Genomic DNA, 7,500 nt, shown 5'->3' with positions numbered 1-7,500 from the left:
AATTTTCATATAAGTATTAATTGTATAAAGTCTATGCAGTAATAAATTTTCATATAAGTAGTAAATATATAAAGTCTATGAAGTAATAAATTTTCATATAAGTATTAAATGTATAAAGTCTATGAAGTAATAAATTTTCATATAAGTATTAATTGTATAAAGTCTATGAAGTAATAAATTTTCATATAAGTAGTAAATATATAAAGTCTATGAAGTAATAAATTTTCATATAAGTATTAATTGCATAAAGTCTATGAAGTAATAAATTTTCATATAAGTACTAAATGTATAAAGTCTATGAAGTAATAAATTTTCATATAAGTAGTAAATATATAAAGTCTATGAAGTAATAAATTTTCATATAAGTATTAATTGTATAAAGTCTATGAAGTAATAAATTTTCATATAAGTATTAATTGTATAAAGTCTATGAAGTAATAAATTTTCATATAAGTATTAATTGTATAAAGTCTATGAAGTAATAAATTTTCATATAAGTATTAATTGTATAAAGTCTATGAAGTAATAAATTTTCATATAAGTACTAAATGTATAAAGTCTATGAAGTAATAAATTTTCATATAAGTAGTAAATATATAAAGTCTATGAAGTAATAAATTTTCATATAAGTATTAAATGTATAAAGTCTATGAAGTAATGAATTTTCATATAAGTATTAATTGTATAAAGTCTATGAAGTAATAAATTTTCATATAAGTATTAATTGTATAAAGTCTATGAAGTAATAAATTTTCATATAACTATTAATTGTATAAAGTCTATGAAGTAATAAATTTTCATATAAGTATTAATTGTATAAAGTCTATGAAGTAATAAATTTTCATATAAGTATTAAATGTATAAAGTCTATGAAGTAATAAATTTTCATATAAGTATTAATTGTATAAAGTCTATGAAGTAATAAATTTTCATATAAGTATTAATTGTATAAAGTCTATGAAGTAATAAATTTTGATATAAGTAGTAAATATATAAAGTCTATGAAGTAATAAATTTTCATATAAGTATTAAATGTATAAAGTCTATGAAGTAATAAATTTTCATATAAGTATTAATTGTATAAAGTCTATGAAGTAATAAATTTTCATATAAGTATTAATTGTATAAAGTCTATGAAGTAATAAATTTTCATATAAGTATTAATTGTATAAAGTCTATGAAGTAATAAATTTTCATATAAGTACTAAATGTATAAAGTCTATGAAGTAATAAATTTTCATATAAGTAGTAAATATATAAAGTCTATGAAGTAATAAATTTTCATATAAGTATTAATTGTATAAAGTCTATGAAGTAATAAATTTTCATATAAGTATTAATTGTATAAAGTCTATGAAGTAATAAATTTTCATATAAGTACTAAATGTATAAAGTCTATGAAGTAATAAATTTTCATATAAGTAGTAAATATATAAAGTCTATGAAGTAATAAATTTTCATATAAGTATTAAATGTATAAAGTCTATGAAGTAAAATATAAAGTCTATGAAGTAATAAATTTTTATATAAGTATAAAAAATATAAAGTCTATGAAGTAATGAATTTTCATATAAGTATTAAATGTATAAAGTCTATGAAGTAATAAATTTTCATATAAGTATTAATTGTATAAAGTCTATGAAGTAATAAATTTTCATATAAGTATTAATTGTATAAAGTCTATGAAGTAATAAATTTTCATATAAGTATTAATTGTATAAAGTCTATGAAGTAATAAATTTTCATATAAGTATTAATTGTATAAAGTCTATGAAGTAATAAATTTTCATATAAGTATTAATTGTATAAAGTCTATGAAGTAATAAATTTTCATATAAGTATTAATTGTATAAAGTCTATGAAGTAATAAATTTTCATATAAGTATTAATTGTATAAAGTCTATGAAGTAATAAATTTTCATATAAGTATTAATTGTATAAAGTCTATGAAGTAATAAATTTTCATATAAGTATTAATTGTATAAAGTCTATGAAGTAATAAATTTTCATATAAGTATTAATTGTATAAAGTCTATGAAGTAATAAATTTTCATATAAGTATTAATTGTATAAAGTCTATGAAGTAATAAATTTTCATATAAGTATTAATTGTATAAAGTCTATGAAGTAATAAATTTTCATATAAGTATTAATTGTATAAAGTCTATGAAGTAATAAATTTTCATATAAGTATTAATTGTATAAAGTCTATGAAGTAATAAATTTTCATATAAGTATTAATTGTATAAAGTCTATGAAGTAATAAATTTTCATATAAGTACTAAATGTATAAAGTCTATGAAGTAATAAATTTTCATATAAGTAGTAAATATATAAAGTCTATGAAGTAATAAATTTTCATATAAGTATTAATTGTATAAAGTCTATGAAGTAATAAATTTTCATATAAGTATTAATTGTATAAAGTCTATGAAGTAATAAATTTTCATATAAGTATTAATTGTATAAAGTCTATGAAGTAATAAATTTTCATATAAGTATTAAATGTATAAAGTCTATGAAGTAATAAATTTTCATATAAGTAGTAAATATATAAAGTCTATGAAGTAATAAATTTTCATATAAGTATTAAATGTATAAAGTCTATGAAGTAATGAATTTTCATATAAGTATTAATTGTATAAAGTCTATGAAGTAATAAATTTTCATATAAGTATTAATTGTATAAAGTCTATGAAGTAATAAATTTTCATATAAGTATTAATTGTATAAAGTCTATGAAGTAATAAATTTTCATATAAGTATTAATTGTATAAAGTCTATGAAGTAATAAATTTTCATATAAGTATTAAATGTATAAAGTCTATGAAGTAATAAATTTTCATATATATATATTTTAATAAATTTTCATATAAGTATTAAATGTATAAAGTCTATGAAGTAATAAATTTTCATATAAGTATTAATTGTATAAAGTCTATGAAGTAATAAATTTTCATATAAGTATTAATTGTATAAAGTCTATGAAGTAATAAATTTTCATATAAGTATTAATTGTATAAAGTCTATGAAGTAATAAATTTTCATATAAGTACTAAATGTATAAAGTCTATGAAGTAATAAATTTTCATATAAGTAGTAAATATATAAAGTCTATGAAGTAATAAATTTTCATATAAGTATTAATTGTATAAAGTCTATGAAGTAATAAATTTTCATATAAGTATTAATTGTATAAAGTCTATGAAGTAATAAATTTTCATATAAGTACTAAATGTATAAAGTCTATGAAGTAATGAATTTTCATATAAGTATTAATTGTATAAAGTCTATGAAGTAATAAATTTTCATATAAGTATTAAATGTATAAAGTCTATGAAGTAATAAATTTTCATATAAGTATTAATTGTATAAAGTCTATGAAGTAATAAATTTTCATATAAGTATTAATTGTATAAAGTCTATGAAGTAATAAATTTTCATATAAGTATTAATTGTATAAAGTCTATGAAGTAATAAATTTTCATATAAGTATTAATTGTATAAAGTCTATGAAGTAATAAATTTTCATATAAGTATTAATTGTATAAAGTCTATGAAGTAATAAATTTTCATATAAGTACTAAATGTATAAAGTCTATGAAGTAATAAATTTTCATATAAGTAGTAAATATATAAAGTCTATGAAGTAATAAATTTTCATATAAGTATTAATTGCATAAAGTCTATGAAGTAATAAATTTTCATATAAGTACTAAATGTATAAAGTCTATGAAGTAATAAATTTTCATATAAGTAGTAAATATATAAAGTCTATGAAGTAATAAATTTTCATATAAGTATTAATTGTATAAAGTCTATGAAGTAATAAATTTTCATATAAGTATTAATTGTATAAAGTCTATGAAGTAATAAATTTTCATATAAGTATTAAATGTATAAAGTCTATGAAGTAAAATATAAAGTCTATGAAGTAATAAATTTTTATATAAGTATAAAAAATATAAAGTCTATGAAGTAATGAATTTTCATATAAGTATTAATTGTATAAAGTCTATGAAGTAATAAATTTTCATATGAGTATTAAATGTATAAAGTCTATGAAGTAAAATATAAAGTCTATGAAGTAATAAATTTTCATATAAGTAGTAAATATATAAAGTCTATGAAGTAATAAATTTTCATATAAGTATTAATTGTATAAAGTCTATGAAGTAATAAATTTTCATATAAGTATTAATTGTATAAAGTCTATGAAGTAATAAATTTTCATATAAGTATTAATTGTATAAAGTCTATGAAGTAATAAATTTTCATATAAGTATTAATTGTATAAAGTCTATGAAGTAATAAATTTTCATATAAGTACTAAATGTATAAAGTCTATGAAGTAATAAATTTTCATATAAGTAGTAAATATATAAAGTCTATGAAGTAATAAATTTTCATATAAGTATTAATTGCATAAAGTCTATGAAGTAATAAATTTTCATATAAGTACTAAATGTATAAAGTCTATGAAGTAATAAATTTTCATATAAGTAGTAAATATATAAAGTCTATGAAGTAATAAATTTTCATATAAGTATTAATTGTATAAAGTCTATGAAGTAATAAATTTTCATATAAGTATTAATTGTATAAAGTCTATGAAGTAATAAATTTTCATATAAGTATTAATTGTATAAAGTCTATGAAGTAATAAATTTTCATATAAGTATTAATTGTATAAAGTCTATGAAGTAATAAATTTTCATATAAATATTAATTGTATAAAGTCTATGAAGTAATAAATTTTCATATAAGTACTAAATGTATAAAATCTATGAAGTAATAAATTTTCATATAAGTAGTAAATATATAAAGTCTATGAAGTAATAAATTTTCATATAAGTATTAAATGTATAAAGTCTATGAAGTAAAATATAAAGTCTATGAAGTAATAAATTTTTATATAAGTATAAAAAATATAAAGTCTATGAAGTAATGAATTTTCATATAAGTATTAATTGTATAAAGTCTATGAAGTAATAAATTTTCATATAAGTATTAAATGTATAAAGTCTATGAAGTAATAAATTTTCATATAAGTATTAATTGTATAAAGTCTATGAAGTAATAAATTTTCATATAAGTATTAATTGTATAAAGTCTATGAAGTAATAAATTTTCATATAAGTATTAATTGTATAAAGTCTATGAAGTAATAAATTTTCATATAAGTACTAAATGTATAAAGTCTATGAAGTAATAAATTTTCATATAAGTAGTAAATATATAAAGTCTATGAAGTAATAAATTTTCATATAAGTATTAATTGTATAAAGTCTATGAAGTAATAAATTTTCATATAAGTATTAATTGTATAAAGTCTATGAAGTAATAAATTTTCATATAAGTATTAATTGTATAAAGTCTATGAAGTAATAAATTTTCATATAAGTACTAAATGTATAAAGTCTATGAAGTAATAAATTTTCATATAAGTAGTAAATATATAAAGTCTATGAAGTAATAAATTTTCATATAAGTATTAAATGTATAAAGTCTATGAAGTAAAATATAAAGTCTATGAAGTAATAAATTTTTATATAAGTATAAAAAATATAAAGTCTATGAAGTAATGAATTTTCATATAAGTATTAAATGTATAAAGTCTATGAAGTAATAAATTTTCATATAAGTATTAATTGTATAAAGTCTATGAAGTAATAAATTTTCATATAAGTATTAATTGTATAAAGTCTATGAAGTAATAAATTTTCATATAAGTATTAATTGTATAAAGTCTATGAAGTAATAAATTTTCATATAAGTAGTAAATATATAAAATCTATGAAGTAATAAATTTTCATATAAGTATTAAATGTATAAAGTCTATGAAGTAAAATATAAAGTCTATGAAGTAATAAATTTTTATATAAGTATAAAAAATATAAAGTCTATGAAGTAATGAATTTTCATATAAGTATTAAATGTATAAAGTCTATGAAGTAATAAATTTTCATATAAGTATTAATTGTATAAAGTCTATGAAGTAATAAATTTTCATATAAGTATTAATTGTATAAAGTCTATGAAGTAATAAATTTTCATATAAGTATTAATTGTATAAAGTCTATGAAGTAATAAATTTTCATATAAGTATTAATTGTATAAAGTCTATGAAGTAATAAATTTTCATATAAGTAGTAAATATATAAAGTCTATGAAGTAATAAATTTTCATATGAGTATTAAATGTATAAAGTCTATGAAGTAAAATATAAAGTCTATGAAGTAATAAATTTTTATATAAGTATAAAAAATATAAAGTCTATGAAGTAATGAATTTTCATATAAGTATTAAATGTATAAAGTCTATGAAGTAATAAATTTTCATATAAGTATTAAATGTATAAAGTCTATGAAGTAATAAATTTTCATATAAGTATTAAATATGAAGTCATACAAGTTAAAAATTTAAAAAAAAAATCGATTGTAAAAATACTTTTGATGTTATTAGTTGTATTATGACCATGACGATATTTGAAAATGATATAAATTACCCACGTATATATGAGTTTTTAAATTTTAAATAGGTTAAAAGAATTTTTCCATATATTTTCGGGTTGGTAACGTCAACATGGGAGAGAACATTTATAACAAATTTGCACAAATCTGCTCAAATTGACATATACTGAAATAGTACTTATATGAAAATTTATTACTTCATAGACTTTATACATTTAGTACTTATATGAAAATTTTTTACTGCTAGGAAATGTATTATACTTTTATATATTTGAATTCCTTATGTTAGTTTATTAGTAAGAAATTGTTTTTAAATACTTATAAGTATGAATATTACTATACTTATATGATTTATGTATTTAGTACTTGTATGAAAATTTTCATACTTGTATGACTTTATTTACTTAGTATTTATATGGAAATATTTTTTACTTTATATGTATTTTTAAGTAAATATGAAAATGAAAGTTGATTTTGTGTGCCTTTTTATTCCTGGTTTTTATACAGTTAGTTTAAATAGAAATAGATTTTGTTTTATACAAAAACATAAAAAATCTATTATTCTATACTAACATATTGTAGAAATAAATATTAAACAATATTTTAGTTTTATTTGTGAGCTATTCTAATATTTACTCATAAAATATATGTGTAAAAGGATGGTTTTTAAATAAAATAAAATATTAATGTGTTGCACCCGAAAATACTTTTTATCATATATTTATTATTGAAATAAATATAATAGAATTTGAAATTATTAATTTCAAATCAAGAAAAAAATGTATATACTCTTAAAAAAAGGTATATATATTACTATATGCATTGAAATAAAGTAAAATGTATAGAATGATATTATTTGAATATTTTGCCAATATAAGAAGAAATATCGTTCTTACATAATAATTAAATAATAATATGTATAGAGAACGAAAATTCTTTTCACGATACCAAAACAAAAATTAAAAAAATCCATTACAAAATCACACAATAGAAATGAAATATAATGAAAAAAAATATAATAAAGAAA

This window comes from Bactrocera oleae, unplaced genomic scaffold (assembly GCF_042242935.1).
Source record: "Bactrocera oleae isolate idBacOlea1 unplaced genomic scaffold, idBacOlea1 ctg00000012.1, whole genome shotgun sequence".
Taxonomy (NCBI): domain Eukaryota; kingdom Metazoa; phylum Arthropoda; class Insecta; order Diptera; family Tephritidae; genus Bactrocera; species Bactrocera oleae.
Note: the sequence above shows the minus strand (reverse complement) of the source record.